The sequence below is a fragment of the Pleurodeles waltl genome, chromosome 2_2, assembly GCF_031143425.1.
Source record: "Pleurodeles waltl isolate 20211129_DDA chromosome 2_2, aPleWal1.hap1.20221129, whole genome shotgun sequence".
Lineage (NCBI taxonomy): Eukaryota > Metazoa > Chordata > Amphibia > Caudata > Salamandridae > Pleurodeles > Pleurodeles waltl.
The window spans coordinates 147,368,983-147,385,324 of NC_090439.1; positions in this window are offsets into that span (position 1 = coordinate 147,368,983).

The following is a 16,342-nucleotide window of genomic DNA, read 5'->3' on the forward strand; positions in this document are numbered from 1 at the left end:
TGGGCACCAGCACAGCAGCTCTGGATCCAGGCCTCCCTCCTACCACCAGCAGCCCAGGTCAGAAGCAGCCCAGGGGGCAGAGGGAGGCAGAGAGCCAGGCCACTGGCAACAACAAAGGACCCGCAGGTAAGTCCTTGTTTTTCTTGTTATGTGCTTTCGCTGCCTATGGCCCTGACTTATATTCAGAAAGCTGCCATTTCAGGCCTTTTGTGCACCTGCCTGCCCAGACCTCTTATGCACCAGCCTGTCCTGAGTGCAGTGCACACTGGGCAGGCTGGTGCACAAGAGGCCTGAAACTGCAGCTTTCACTGCCTATGGCCCTCTCCTGAATGCACCAGATCTCAGAAGCGCTAAGCAGGGTCAGGCCTGGCTAACCGGGCTCGACTCTGCTTAACGCTTCCGAGATCAGACGCATTCAGGAGAAGGTGCCACTCTGCCACTCACGGAACACCACCTCCACAGATTTCTACAGAATTTTAAATCAACTGCAGAATTCCACAGATTGGAACTCCATGAGCTCCACCCAAAATGCAGTTCCTGTTGCTGCCTTTAAGACACCATAGACCAAGGCTATTAATGATAGTGTCTGTGGCACCAAAGAGAAAACTAAGGGTGAAAGCTGTTACCCTTGTATATTAATTAGTGTAGGCCATAGTTCGTATTGGCACAGTTAGAGACTTCTCGAAATACATGCGGAATACTCTACCATATAATTTCAGTAATCTGGTTATCATTGTATTTACACTTAGATGTGCCATTGGTTACCAATCTCTCTTTTGCTTGCAAAATCTATTGTCTGTATTTATGTGAAGTAACATGTTAATGCTACTGCATTGTAAAACTTCATTTTCTCCCTTTAGGATTGCCCTAGATACAAGTTTAGCTGTCTCAAGAGCTACCTGTGATGACAAAAATCATAAATAAAAATACATATGTATATATATATATATATATATATATATATATATATATATATATATATATATATATGTATATACATAGACAGAAAGGTTTCGTTCAGCCTTCTTTCTCCGTTGGTTTGTTTACCAGGAGTGGCTCGCAGCAAGCCGAAGGGGCATGGAGGTGTGCGGGTGAGGGAGCTGGGGGGAAATTAAAATAAAAGTTAAAAAAGCAAACACTTTCCTTAACACCGCACACCTCTCCTTCCCTCCGTCACAGGCTGCAGGCACAGGCTCCCAGCCTGCCCTGCGGGGAAATCCTGAATGCTGCTCAAAGCATATCAGGATTAGCTGGGAGCGTGCAGGCTGTGCAGGCTCTTTCCAGCCCGGCAACTGTGTTGCTGGGGTGGGGAGGGCCTACTGCGCATGTGTGTTTGACCGGCCCCAGACGGCTGGCCAAGCACACATGCGCTCTAAGAGGGAGTGCACAGCACGTCACCCGTAGCCCCGCCCCTTTATAAGGAAACAATAATAAACACTGTTTATTATCATTTCCTTGTAAAGGTTTTAGCTGCCGCTACTGGTGGGGGGGGGGGGTTGACACTCCTCCACCCTAATGGATGAGCCACCCCTGGGTAATCACCAAAATCAACATGTTGTTCGCTAAAATGTCAGAATGTGCAAAACACAATACATTCTGTAAATTTCGAACTCAGCTGAACAATACTAAAATTGACGTCATTTAGGGGTTTGCAGGAGTCGCATTTGCAAACCCCTGGCTTGCACCTTGCGACCCTGGCACTGCCTTTGCGACCCTGGCCTCAGAGATGGCAAAATCAAGGCCAGTCACACAAGGGCAGCCCATCTTACCTTCTTTTTTTGTCAGTTCTTTATTACACCGAGAGTGAATAATATTTTATTATTCATAATTATCATAATAAAGAATTAATTACAATTTGCTAAAATGTGACCCTCCCTGGCAGCTGAAGTAAGTAAAACACCATTTCAAATGTGTATTTGTGTGCTCTTGCGGGTGAGAGTATGCTTACATGAGAACAAGTGTGTTTATGTGTAATGAGTGTGTATGTGTAAGCATGCATGTGTGAAAGAAAGTAAAGGTTAAAGGACGATGTCATTTCCGCTTCCCCTGGCATTTTGGAGAATTGATATTAATGAATACTACTGTATACATGTAGATGCAGACCCCTATGTAAAGACATTCAATAGTGGTGCATCTATGTTTGCATTTGGCAACGTTAGGAAGATCGTGGTGAAACGCTGTAGTTTGTGAATTATGGTCCTTAGACAGAATAACTCACTACCCTTGCACACTAGACTGGCACAGTGACCTTTCAGGGCACCATAGCCAGCCTACACATTGTGAAATATATTTTGAAATGAGAGTTCAATGAGGTCTCACAAAAACAAGCAAGAAAAACAATGAATGACAGCATTTTACATTAACACGTGTGCAGTAAATGTCAAGTCAAAGTAGTGTGGAAATTTGGATTGATGTGCAAAGTAATTATACCTTACATTTTACTTTAATGATATTGGTTCATTTATATTGCATCTCGTTCAGATATTCTACTTTTCATGATTTAAAATATTTTTGTTAGTTCCAGTGAAGTCTGGTAAAAAAAAACCTGTGCAATTAGACCACATTTGGGGAAAGCGTCTTAGTTCAATTTATGAAACAGATGGGTTACACAAAATAAGCACTAGGATAACTTGGAAACAAGAATTTCTTAAACATAAAAAGGCACACATGAGAAAATAAATTAGATAGAATGAAATACTAAGCAAGATATTTGCAGGCACAAATATATGATTACAGCCAGTAACTACCAAAAATTTGGATGGAGGTCCTTTATCGAAAAAACATGCACATTCAAAAAACGTGTAAAGAAATGAAATAACAAGAAGTTGTTCATTGTTTGAAATAATCAATAACAACTTTGTGAGAAGTCAGCCATGAAAGCACTTTGGCTTGAACAAAATTCAAATGGAATAAATCTAATTCTCATCAAACTGGTTAAAGCATCAAGGTATTTTTGTGGAAATTTACTCTTGGCGGTTTATGAATTGCATTGTGTAGTAAGTAGTACTACTGTAGTATGACTTTACATACTAGAAAATGCAGAATATGAATTGGGTCCTGAAAGTGGATATGCTTGCAGAATTTTATGAAAACTTCATCATAGCAGAAACCTTGGTTGAAACTGGATGTCCATGAACAATGTTAGAAACTTTACATTGACAAAAAACATGTGCTTATACGAGTCTATATCGAGTTCAATAATATCAGCCTCCAAATATACAGTGAATACCACTGCGTCATCTAGGTAACTATACATTATCTACTTAGACTATACTTACCTGGAAATGTAGCAGCTATGTCAAAACAGCAGATATATGCTCATGCATTATTATGTAATAAAAAACATACAATATTTTGAACACAATACAAATAAAATTGTATGTGCATCAATCATTTTTAACTTGACCCTAACTGGAAATGTTTTGTAGAGCAACTGGGTAGGTATCACAATTTTATTATGGATTTGACAACCTGTTGGCATATAAAACAGGTTACGTATGGTCTTTGGCTCTCAAACGTAGATGGTCAAAAAGGCACGCTCTGGACTGTAGATACAAATAAACTGGTTATATATTTACTGCATTATGGGCAGTATTACTCCTGCTGAATACATCTTGCAATATATTTTGCATACTTCCTCAATAGCTGATGTTCTATCTTAGAAGTGTAGAAATAACATTCAGATATGTTTGAACGTTATTTTCATACTTCCAAGATGACTCCCACATTGTATGAAAATGCACCATGACAGCCGTCTTGGAGATATGTTTTTTTATATTTCCAAACAAGCAAACAAGTTGCATCTAAAACTCAATAGGATGGCTATCTTGGAATTATATAAGAGAATGTTCCAAGATAACCAAAGGCATTGTTTATACGTCATAGAGGGCTGTCAGTTTGCATCTACAGACAAATAGGTAGCCATTTTGGAACTATTGAAAATATGATTCCAGGATATCCAGCTGCCCACATTAGCTTGCTAACACTGCCACAGTATTAAAAAGCATTAGTAAAACTCAAACTAGCAAAAACCAAGCACTGCAAAAGTGTGACAGATTTGTTTTGACAGTATTTGTTTTTTATGCTTTGTACTGGGAATGGCCAGGACTGCCAAATTGTCCTCTGTCTCATACATTTTTACTTGCAGGTAGAGCAGCTCCAAAAGTGACAAGAGGGACAATTGTTCAACTCCTCATCTTAAAGTGATAGCTATAGCAAAACAGGGAACAATGCCACCAGTGTCTCCAATAATATAGCCAGGAAGGCTGTGGGAGGGATCATGACAATTGCATGTTTGCAGAGGTATGTGATGTGTCATATTTGTGAATTGCAAGAAATCAAGTTGTTGGTTGATGGGGGTGGGAGCCCTTCTCAAGCAACAGCAACAGTCCTTGACATGTTAAACCACAGTCACTAAGTTAACCTGTGCTTAACCCATGGTAATTTGGCAAAAAAGCTGTCAGTCTTAACTTAGCGGCAATGTGTAAAGTATTTATTCAGATCACAAACAGTAATAAAGTAAAATCACAACTCAAGAAAATCCCACACCAATTTAGAAAAATAGAATATAAATGAATACATTTTAGACACCAAAAAGCAAATATACAATTAGCGGAAGTGGATCCGTTTTGTACAACAGAAAGTGTGTCCCTTATGTTCTTGATGCAGGCCTTTGGACCACACTGTAATGGTTCTCATGAGCAGCTGCTAGGGCTGTGATGTGAGTTCCTACATAAAGTGGCATTTTGCTGTGTTGGATCCGATAAGGTCACCAATCAAGGGTTGTGAGGTACTGCTACGCGAGTTCCTAAATCGTGTTGTATTGAGTTTCGTCCTGCTGCAAAGGTTCTGAGGGAACCCACAGTTAGGCTAGGAGGAGTACTGTCAGATGACAGCCAAGGCAGGTCCTGGGGAACAGGACTCACTCCAGCAGCAGGATACCAGTCCAGTTAAGTCTGGGCAGCTGGGCTGATGCAGGACAGGTCTCTTGAGCTTTGTATGTTGCTGTAACTCAGAACAGGAGACCAGCTAGACTTTTGACCCGGGGGGAACATGAATTGCCACCTACATTCTCCATCAGGCAGTGTGGCAGGAGGGCCTCTATGCTGTCAAGTGAGACAGGAGATGTATATTTACAGCAGCCTACACCTGTGGCGCGGGACGCGCTAGATTCTTCACCCCAAAGAATTCTTAATTGCTGCCTACATTCTTCATGAGGCAGTGCGACAAGAGGGCCGTGCTGCCATTAAGCACGACAGGAGATGCATATTTACAGCAGCCCACGGTGCAGGACGAGCGTGGGCCCATTATTGGCCGGCAAGGGCTGGGTAGGGCCTACCATCTTTTATTGACTCTCGGCCTACGGTAAGGTCACATGGACATTTAACAAGTGAGTAATCAGTGCAGCAGGATAGCTGCTGGTGTGTGGGGTGATAATAATGGGAAGGTGCAAGGCAGGGGACATTGTGACACCAGCAAGTAGTGCTAAGAAATTAAGAAAGCCAAAATGACATGCAACCTGGGGTTCATCCTTGAGTGCTGATGCAGGCACACTCTCTGACATTGACTATCTTTTTGGGGAGGTAGAATCATTGGTAACTATTTAATCAACCAAAGGGACAATGAATGGAGAACAAAGTAAAGTCCCGGATATTTTCACTAAGTCAAGAAATGCTGTAGGGCACGCTCAAGCTGGTGCTGAAGCCATGCCATTGTCTAGTGCTACAAATTCCTGTGATTTGATTGAGGTAGCTGCGCCTCCTAGTGTTGATATTACTCTGACAAGCATTCCTCTTTCTCCAAAAGTAATAATTGATAAGAGCATACAGTGCTCAAACTGCTTCACCCCTTTGGCACAATTGCTAGCACTGTCACATCTATTAATGCCTTGATGAACTCCACAATAAGCCTAATGATGGAACAACAGTAAAGGAGCACGCCGTTGATTGTGAACCTTTACATCACAAATTAAACAAACTTAAATCATTGGTTATTGCCTTAGGCAGTATGGACAACCTTGTAGCAAAGTTAGAAAAGTGCAGATGCATATGCCGGGCAGATGCAAAGAACCTAAAAGTGAAGCATCAGTCATGACGAAAAGTTTAACCAATCCAGTAATACCTCACATCGAGGGCGGGCCGCCCGCAGAGCAACAACATCTGGGGGGCTTTGACCAAGTTGTCACTCATGCTTCTGAGATGGGCCCTGTGGTGACAAACAAGCAATGTGACTAAAGTGGACTACATGCCCTACGGGAAGAGGTAAGCCAGATACTAAATTTACCGGTAATCCAAACCTCCCAACTTGTTCAGACATCAATGGTCATCCGGTGAATTTTAATTGTTCAGACTTTTGAAGTATAAAGCAAAATTTAAACTTGGGGGGTTGCTTCCTAGGAGATGACCATGCCCAAGTCAGAAGACTTCACTTAAGGCACAAGAATGACTTTGCAGACCGCAGGGATTTGATACATTTTACCCAGGTGCCCAATGAAAGAGAGCTCTCACAAGAAAACTGAATCCTTAAATAACAAAGTTATATTTTGGCTTAGGAAACAACTAAACTGTTTGTATGTAATTAGGTCTGATATTATCCATGCAAAGAGATTTTCATCTAAACTGGTAACAAATTACTATATTATAATGCAGATGAGATCTAATGTACTGGTTGACAATATTATAAACTTTGAGTTACGCACTTGCCACCTCATGAAGAGCCAATCAACAGCAACTAGACTGAAACTATTCCCTCCAGCGATTGGGTTAGGGGAGAGATGCGAAAGTGGTGCTCCAGTGTGTGCTCAATGGGAATCGTCTCATTATGGACCAAGCCCCCTTCTTCCATGAGCCTTCTACCCTCGATAAAGTGGATTGACTGTATCTGTGGGTTAATACAAAGGTTAACCTTTGTATCCCTAGCCCAATGCAGATATGTTCTAACATTGAACACAAGCCTGTGGTGGGGATAGATCTGATTTTGATACCCCCATTGACTTCCTAGATACTATCAATGATGAGTTCACAGTAGTCCAAGGGGACTTATCAACCCTTGAGGATCATAATGGGAGGGAGATTGGTATGAATTATCCATTGGTACCACAAGAGGCAGTCCCTCGCAACGCCTCCACCAGCAACCCCCAGGTTGGGAGAGTTGACCGATCCCTCACTGTGTCAGGTCGCCTCTAATCTGGGAAGTAATGTAAGTGGAGGAGAAAATCTTGCTTCTAGCAGCCATCTTACATTGATATCATGGAACTTGGCCGGAATTAGACATAAATTAATTGATGGCTGTCTTACATAGAGAAATGTGATATCTGTATGTTTCAAGAGACCTGGGCTGCAGAGAAACTATTTAGCAATTGCTTTAGCTCTTATAGTATGGAGGCTAAGCCACCAACGAGGTTCAGGAGGGCCAGTGGGGATTCGTTGATTTTGTTGAAGAAAGATCTACCTAGCCTCCGCAAGGTTATGCGGATAGACTGATATTCTGGGCATTATTATAACTTTCCCTTCTCGTACACATATCACCTTTATTGATATATATGTATTACAAGGAGCAGTGAGTAAAGTGGCCCCAACCCTATCTTCACTGGAGGAATCACTAGGAAATATCAAATATAAAATTATACTAGCAGGTGATTTTAATATTTCATTTGAGCCCTCGCCACTTTTGAACAAGGTTACTGACCTAGAAGATGAACTGTGTAACATCTCTCTCATTGAGGGAAAGCCTTGCTGCAATTATTCAGATACTGCCCTTAAGATAGTGTTTTTGATGGTTAGTAGGAGTTTAAGAGCCTGTAATGGCCGTACAACATCTGATTCTGGGATGGCCATAACCTTTGAAAGGGGTATTCACTCCAGTGTTATCGCCTACATTTTACTTTACGTGAGATTGAGGGCCCTTTCGGAAGACATGAAATTATAAAATTTCTTTGGCAGTGATAACAATCCCTTGATTTTTCTGCTAATCGGGGAAGCAGTGAGGAAGGCAACTAGCACTTATGAGACAATGGTTCCCGAACCCATAGTGGCCAGCAATGGATGTTTTCTCTCTTGGCCCGCTGTGATGTTAAATAAGAATATGTATTTAAAGATTTACAAACTTTTTGTATATAATTTCTCCAGATATGTTGGACATCAACCCTCAGAAATACGTATTTTAAATATGCATAATCAGTTATTCATAGTATTGAAGGAATTGTTCAACAGGGATAATTATGAGAAGGAGGGAAGGGGTAAAACAGCTAGATGGTACAACATGGATTGTAAAACTGTGAAAGTCCATCTGAGAAAGGCTAAAAAGAGATAGATAGAGAGGGAATTGTGGATGTTAGGCAAGAGTATGGCAGAGTTCTCTAATTAGCAAAAAAAGAGGGGGAGGATCTGGTGCAACATGTTATAAGCAGTGGATAGGAGAGACATGCAGTCTTTCTGGAAGTTGGTAGCTGTAGCAGGGTCTGAGGGTGCAAGCCCCTTTTCACTACCATATTAACCCTGACAGTTGGGTCTCCCATTTCACCACCGTCTTGCCCCTGAGGGTTCTTCTGAGTTCAAAAGCAGCAAGGATGAGGTACCCACTGTGGAGTCTGTTCCTGAGCATGAAACAAGGGGTGAGACAGGCCAACTAATTTTTGGCTTAAATGAAACAGTCAGGGCACTCAATGCCTTGAAAAAGTGCCAAGGCCCCTGGTCCAGGTAAAATCCCAGGTGACCTCTACAAATCTGAGATATCAGTCTGAAACAGTTACATAAATCTGCTATCTAATGCTATCTCCATGGGAGGGGATATACCTGAGACATGGAGGGGGGTCGAAATCACCCTGATCTATAAAAAAGGGGATTCTATCTGCCACTCAAATTATGGACCCATAAGTTTTATCGACAACCTCTAGAAAATTTTCTAAATAAATTACTGCTGTGGGTTGAAGTTGAGAAAATCCTGATCCCTTTACAGGAACGTTTTTGTCCTAAGACTAGCACTACTGACCAGGTTTTTAGGCTGGTGGGCTTGTGTTGGAAATAGGTGTTACTAGCAAAACAAAGGCTTTACGTAGCCTTTGTAGATATTAACAATTTAAAGCTGTGTTTGATTTCATCCCATGTAATACGTTGTGGCAAGTGTTGTGGAACATAGGGGTTCCCTAAATTTTCTTGAAATGATCATCAAGTTATATTTGAAGAAATATGCCCAGGTGCGCTGGGGCAGCAGGGGAGAATTGACTGATATGTTTGCCATCAGACGAGGCATTCGACAAGGGTGTGTACTTGCTCCCACACAATTTATGCCCTACATGAATGACATGGTGAAGGAACTCCTTGACAGTTAAAGCAACCCCCCTACAGTGAACAATGTAAAAATCCCCATTTTACTTTTTGGCCATGATTATCCAAATATCCAAAACACCAATGGGACTCCAGGTTCTCATTGATAAATTAATGAATTTCTGTAAATCTAGAGGCCTAGAGCTGAATGTAGGGAAGACTAAATACATGATCGTTGGTCAAAGGGGAACTAGGACTAGGCCAATTCAAGTGGGCAATGAAACATATGAGAGGGCCTGAGTACCTACGGACAAACTAACTAGCAATCTAAAATGGTTGCCCCCAGTTAGCTATGTCCTCCCTAATGATTAAGCATAGATCCAATGCCATCATAAGGGTCTATAAGATTACCAGCTCCCAATATGTTTCTTCAGCTCTAGCAGTATACCAAACCACAGCCAAGGTGCCCCCCTATTTGGTGCAGATATTTGGGGCCACAGAAACATGAGCTGTCTAGCTGCAGCAGAAAATACATTTGTTAGGAAGCTGCTAAAGTTACTTGAAATCACTCCATTAACCCCACTTTATCTGGATCTTGATTGCTGATCTGGCAGTTCTAAATCCCTTGGCCTATTCGGTTCGCCTGTGGTTTACCAACAAATCGAGCCACTACATGGATTTCCTAAGAGATTTGTCAATTTCAGCAAATGTTAACTGTATCCCCTGGGTGAAGTCATTGTGCAATTGGTTTAATAGACTGAACTTGGGGAAATTCTGGGATGAGCCAGGATCATTATGTAAAGCTGATATTCCTATACTTAAACATTGCTCCTGGGATTAAATAAATGAGCAGCATGTTTTGACAGACGCCCATGGTGCTTTGATGAGCAAGTTCTTGGAGATGTGTCCACGTTTTGTGTCATTTCTTGATAAGATGACTCCTGCTCTTGCTAAAAGCTTGTATATCCGATTTAGGATTGGCACACTCCCCCTGTGATCCCTTACCAACAAATGGCATAGTGGCATAGGGTTGAGCTTATGCCCTGCATGTGGCTTCGTAAATGAAACTAAAGCCCATGTTCTATTTTCCTGCTCCAGATATAGCGATCTGCAGAGGAAATGGATCAGCCCAAGCTGCTATCGCCTTGGGACAACACATTATCTACAAGCTGTAAGGATCTTAAAATATGATGTAATAGAATTAATTGTTTTTTCAGTGAGCAGAGTTTTACTGTTAATTTGGTATAGATGCCACAAGGTTTTATCATTGATTGACTATTATTAACTGGTACCTTTCTGTTGTACTTACCCATTTTAGCTGACTCTGTTGTATAACTTGATGTACTTTTATATGGGTTTCTGGAATTTAGAAACAAGGAGTCCTAATGGGGCTTAGGGGTTTTGGGATATTCTAATGCTTCAGAGAATTAAGAGTGAGGACTAGTGGAATCACTTGCCTTTGAAGGGAAATTGACTTTTACATATGGTTTCTGAGTCTACATCGTCAGTCTGTTTTAATAGATCTGCATAATTTTCTCTTTATCTGGATTTTAAATGTAATGTGTGTTATTTGCATTGTGATGGTCGTTGATGACCAAATAAAGTATTTATACTACTACTAAAACAGGAGTCCAGTCAGATAGCCCTTGCATTCACTCTGATGGTTCTGGGTTCAAGGGTTTAGTGTTTTTTCCTCAAGCAGCAGAGCAGTCCATCTTGCAGCACGGGAGCAGGACAGTCTGTCTAATAGCAGGGCAGCAAAGTAGTCCTTCTTCTAAATCTTTCACAGGTCCAGAAGTGATCTGAAGACTGAGTCTGTTTATTTTTCCAAGTCGAATTGGCAATTTAAACTGTATACAGGCTGCAATGGCAGACTTGACGCATATTTGAAAGGTCTACTTAAGTGTGTGGCACAAAAAGTGCTGCAGGCCCATTAGTAGCATTTAAATTATAGGCCCTGGGTACATGCAGTAAAATGTTACTATGGATGTGAGTAAAGTAAATTTTCCAATTAGATGTAGCCAAGTACTTTAGCACTGGTTAGCAGTGGCAAACCATGCAGAGTCCTAATGTCATCAAGAATGAAGTTCAGAAAACAGGAGGGGAGAAAGCAAAACGTTTGGGGTGACCCTGCAGAGACGGCTAGGTCCAACATGAATCCAATACAAATTGTGAGTAAGTAGTCTTTTTTATATGGACATACAACATCAGGAAGAGTCAGAGGTGGCACAGAAAAGACTGATTAAATAGGACCTAAAAACAAAAGAAGAGAAAGTTATACCTAGAATAACAGAACTAGACCTTGTTTTTGATTAAGATGGGAGTTGTGATCAATAAAAAGACACACATTCTTCCCCTGCATGTTTTCAAAATCATCCAAGACTAAACTTCTTTAATACTCCTTTCAAAAAATGGCAGTGAACCAGACCAGGTGGCTGAGAAATGCAGGAAATGTATTGTTCGAGGAGTGGTGAAAATGTTGTTTCTAGAACTATACATGTGGTTCTTTGTAACACTGAGATAGAGGAAGACACCTTAAGGCAAATTGCAACCTCCACCACAGTTATCTCAATGTAATTTCCAAAGACAAATAAAATGTATTATACTTCAACTATCAGTATCCCCACATGAACTGTAGCAGCACCAAAGTATTTAGCGCACGCAGAAGGTATCCAACCTTGGAACGGTTTTGCCTTCACAAGGATTCCAACTGCGCTGCAAACTGCACATTCTACAACATCAAGCTCAGTAACAGAAGGCAACATCGTAAAGCTAGTGGCCAGCTGAGTTGTTTACATCTCAAACATACACTCCTATGTAAAGCATACCTACTTGAAAATGGTGTTGGTTCTGCTTGTCAATCCACAGTCCTCTGGTTGACGAGCAGATGGTTATGCTGCACAGAGTGGCAGATCATTGCCAATATATTAGAACACCATGTACTGCTCCTAGCACTGATGCATCAATAACACTGCTCTTGCACAGGGATGTCATGCTTGATCCTCCATACTCAGCCTTATTGGTATCTACATTCCTCACACCTCCACAAAAGTTAAGTGTGTCACCAGCAAAAAACAATCAATTAGCAAGGCTGTAGCCACAAGAAATCAAAGCATTGACAACATCAGACAACTGCCCATGAGCATAATGAAAAGCTTAAAGAGCCACTTGATCTCCTTTTTTAATGGGATCAATGTCTTTCCTAAAACATACTTAAAAAGAGACTGTATGTTTACAAATAAAAGGTTCAGAACCATGGCTACCTTTCCACTGTTCATTTCCATTTTCATTTTTATTGATAGTTCGAGATATCAGTCTCGTCACCAAAAATACATTGACAAAGTTATTAAAAACACTAAAAACATTAAGAGCAATTGTTCACTAGTATATATTTATAAAACAAATAATACATTATAACACAATTAAGAGCAAGAGGAAATATAAAAAGTTGCTTGGCTCATTTTGGGGTGTGCCTACTTATGCTGGTCCTAGTGCTTTTTGCCCAAGCAGTATGCAGAAACTTCTAAACAGCCACGACCAAAGCAAGGCGGGTTCACTTTTACATATTCCAAGGGCTTCAACTCGACTTTGTGAGCTAAGGGATCTACATAATGGGGCAATCCATTTGTTTCTGGTTATAGCACTGAGTGGGCAGAAAAATAACAAGTGCTTGTCACTTTCTTGGACAGTTTTGCAATTTTAGAAATGGGGTCTGTAGTTGGCAGTGGTTTGCACCGTGTCCAAGTAGGGACCCTCACTCTAACCGGGGTAAGGGAGTCACACAGCTAAGATAACCCCTGTTTATCCTTAGCCCTTTGGTAGCTTGTCACGAGCAGTCAGGCTTATCTCACAGTCAATATGTTAAGTAATAGTATACACACAGTAACAGTGAAAATGCCACAAAAGTACTCCACACCAGTTTAGAAAAACAGTCAATATTTAACTGAGTGAAACATTACCAAAACGACAAAAATCCTAAATACGCAAGCAAAGATGTGAATTTTCAACAATTAAATCTTAGTATAGCGCTTAGGAACACAGTAGATCCAACTGGGGCTATCATTCTAACTTGACGGAGTCGTTTCCAACATTGTAATGCCACATATGAGAGATTGAAGGCTGGTCATGGAGTCGCACGGACCCTGGGTACAGTACCTAGGTAAACGAGGAGGAAACAAAGACGTTGCGGCATTAGTTCCTTACTGATACCGGGGAGGTGAGGCATTGGTTCCTTACTGCTCAGTCGGGGGAGGTGAGGCATTGGTTCCTTATGGCTGCAGGGGAGGTTATACAATGTTGATGGCAAGGCATCGGTTTCTTACAATAAGGCGTGGGAAATGAACCCAGCAAGATTCGAAGTGTCAACTTTGCAGTGTCCCAATCACACCATGGGGCCACAGGTGCTGCGTCAGAGTTGGAGAGGGGTGTCATGGACATTGGTAGCACAGCACTTCGGACACCCTGTGGTGGGGCTTCAAAGGTCCTGCCGTGGCACCAGGCATGTGTTGCAGGTCATGGTCATTGCACTCAGGGGGGACCACAGCTCCAGTACAGGTGATGGCACAGAGTAGGAGAGCAGAGCCAGTTCCAAAGTCACTCTTAAGTCGATGTGCTTAGTTTCTTCTTAGTTGCGCCAGAGCTCACTTCCATGGACCAGGAAATGGATTTGACACAACTTGGCAAGTCAGCACTGGTAGGTAAAGTCTTTAATGGCCCTGAGACTTCATAACAGGAGGCAAGCTCAGTTCAAGCCCTTGGAGAACCCTGGAAACCAGGATGTAGAAAGCAAATCTCAGTCCTTTCACTCTCAGGACGAAAGCAGCAAGCAGGAGGCCAGCACAACAAAGCAAGAGGAAGAGTGGCAGTCCCTCCTACAGCATCCAGCTCTTCTTCCTAGCAGAATGCCCTCAGTCCAGAAGTGTTCTCACCATGTTGTGGTCCAGTACTAATACCCATTTCTGCCTTTGAAGTAAGCAAACGTCAAAGAGAAGCCTTTGCAGTGCACAAGACACTGCCATTTTCTTCCCTGGCACCAGACTTGTTCCAATTGTGTTGTAGGTGGCTTTGTGTGAGAACAGCCACAGCCCTGTTCAGGTGCAAGTGTCAGCTCCCCATCACTCCAGCTCACAAACACCCATCAGAAAATGCAGGGCACACCTCAGCTCCATTTGTGTGACTGTCCAGAGTGAATTCACAAACAGCCCAACTGTCATCATGATCCAGAAGTGTATTCCACAACAGGCAGAGGCACAGAATGGTTACCCTGGAAAATGCTCACTTTCTAAAAGTGGCATTTTCAAGATTACAATTCGAAAACAAACTTCACCAAAAGATGTATTTTCAAATTGTGAGTTCAGAGACCCCAATTTCAATATCTCTATCTGCGCCCATTAGGAAATTACACATAAAAGATATTTCAAGGCAATCCCCATGTTACCCTATGGGGGAGACCGGTATTGCAATAGTGAAAACTGAATGTAGTAGTATTTCACTATAAGGACATGTAAAACACAGCAGTACAGGTCCTACCTTTCAAATACACTGCACTCTGCCCATGGGGCTGCCTTGGGCCTACCTTAGTGGTGACTTACATGTAGTAAAAGGGAAGGTTTGGGCCTGGAAATGCCTGGTCGAAATGGAAGTTTAAAACTGCACACACAGACACCACAGTGGCAGGTCTGAGACAAGTTTGCAGGGTTAACCATGTGGGAGGCAAACGTAGTGCTGCAGGCCCACCAGTAACATTTGATTTACAGGCCCTGGGTACACAGGGTACTTCATTAGGGACGTATTAGTGAATCAAAAATTCCAATCACAGAGATACTAATCACAAATACATATTAGACAGACAGCATATGCATTTTAGCACTGGTTAGCAGTGGTAAAGGGCCCAGAGCCCTAAAAACAACAAAAACAGGTCAGAAATAATAGGAGGAAGAAGGCAAGAATCTTGGGGATAACCCTTCGAAAAGGGCAAGGTACAACATGCAAAAAAGCAATGATCGGATTACTGACTGTGCTCCCCCCAGTTAGCAGTAAAAGCAGCAGTACCTAACCTGAAGGAAGAGGGACCGAGCATGCACCAGGAGGATGCACTCTAGAGATTCCTCTATCTTGAAAACAGATTTGTGAAGGAGGAAGGCACATGGATGATAGCGTGGATGAGCAATCCCGTCTGCTAAGAGCTTTTTCCTGTGCCAGTCTTTTTCAACTTTAAGAGAGTCTCCTAGACGAATGGACTGGTGCTCAGACCAAAATGTCTCTAGACCTGGCTCTATCCAAGCACTTTTGAGCTATCCCAGCCATCTAGCATTCCCCACCCCTTCGGACCCAATAACTTCCTGCAGGCCCTCCCTTAGGTGGCTCAATTTATGGGTGCTCCAGATGTGAACCCAAAACAATAGAGGTCTCAACGCTATATGTGCCAAAATATCATTGATCCCCAAATCAAGGCAATGAGGTACCAATGTTATGCCTTTCCCTAAGCCCAAAAGGCACATACAGAAATTGTTTTCTGCTGTGCTCAAAGCACTCACATTCCAATTACCCTAATGACCCCATGTCAAAGCACAAATTTATCTATCTGATGGCCACTCTCTTGATAACCCTGCTGCAGCTACATTTTGTTACGGCAACTGCTCAATCCCCATTGGTTGTTCATTCATCCTGTTTGAAAAGTTGATAGAAATTGATGACTTTAGGGTGGTTGATTTGGGGATAAGTGGTCATCTATCATGAAGATGTCCCTTAGGGGGCAATGTAGAAATACGATGGAACCTTTTCTAGAGTTAAATTTGGTTGAAGCCCATAATTAGTATTTCAGTTGTAGAGGAGAATCTCCACAGGTTAATCAGGATTTAAAAAAAAGTGTATGATTGATGCTTGGGTTAGCAGGGAAATTGAATGGCATAATAACTTAGTAAAATTAGTGTTGCCATGTTTTAAAGTGAGCTATAATTCCTGTCTTAATAGTTCTTAATAGTTGTTTGTCAGGATAGTTTGATCATAAGTGCCAAGAGCTAGGAAGGGGGCTACATAGGTTGTGCCATAAATCGATTAATAGTGGGAGAGATGAAGCT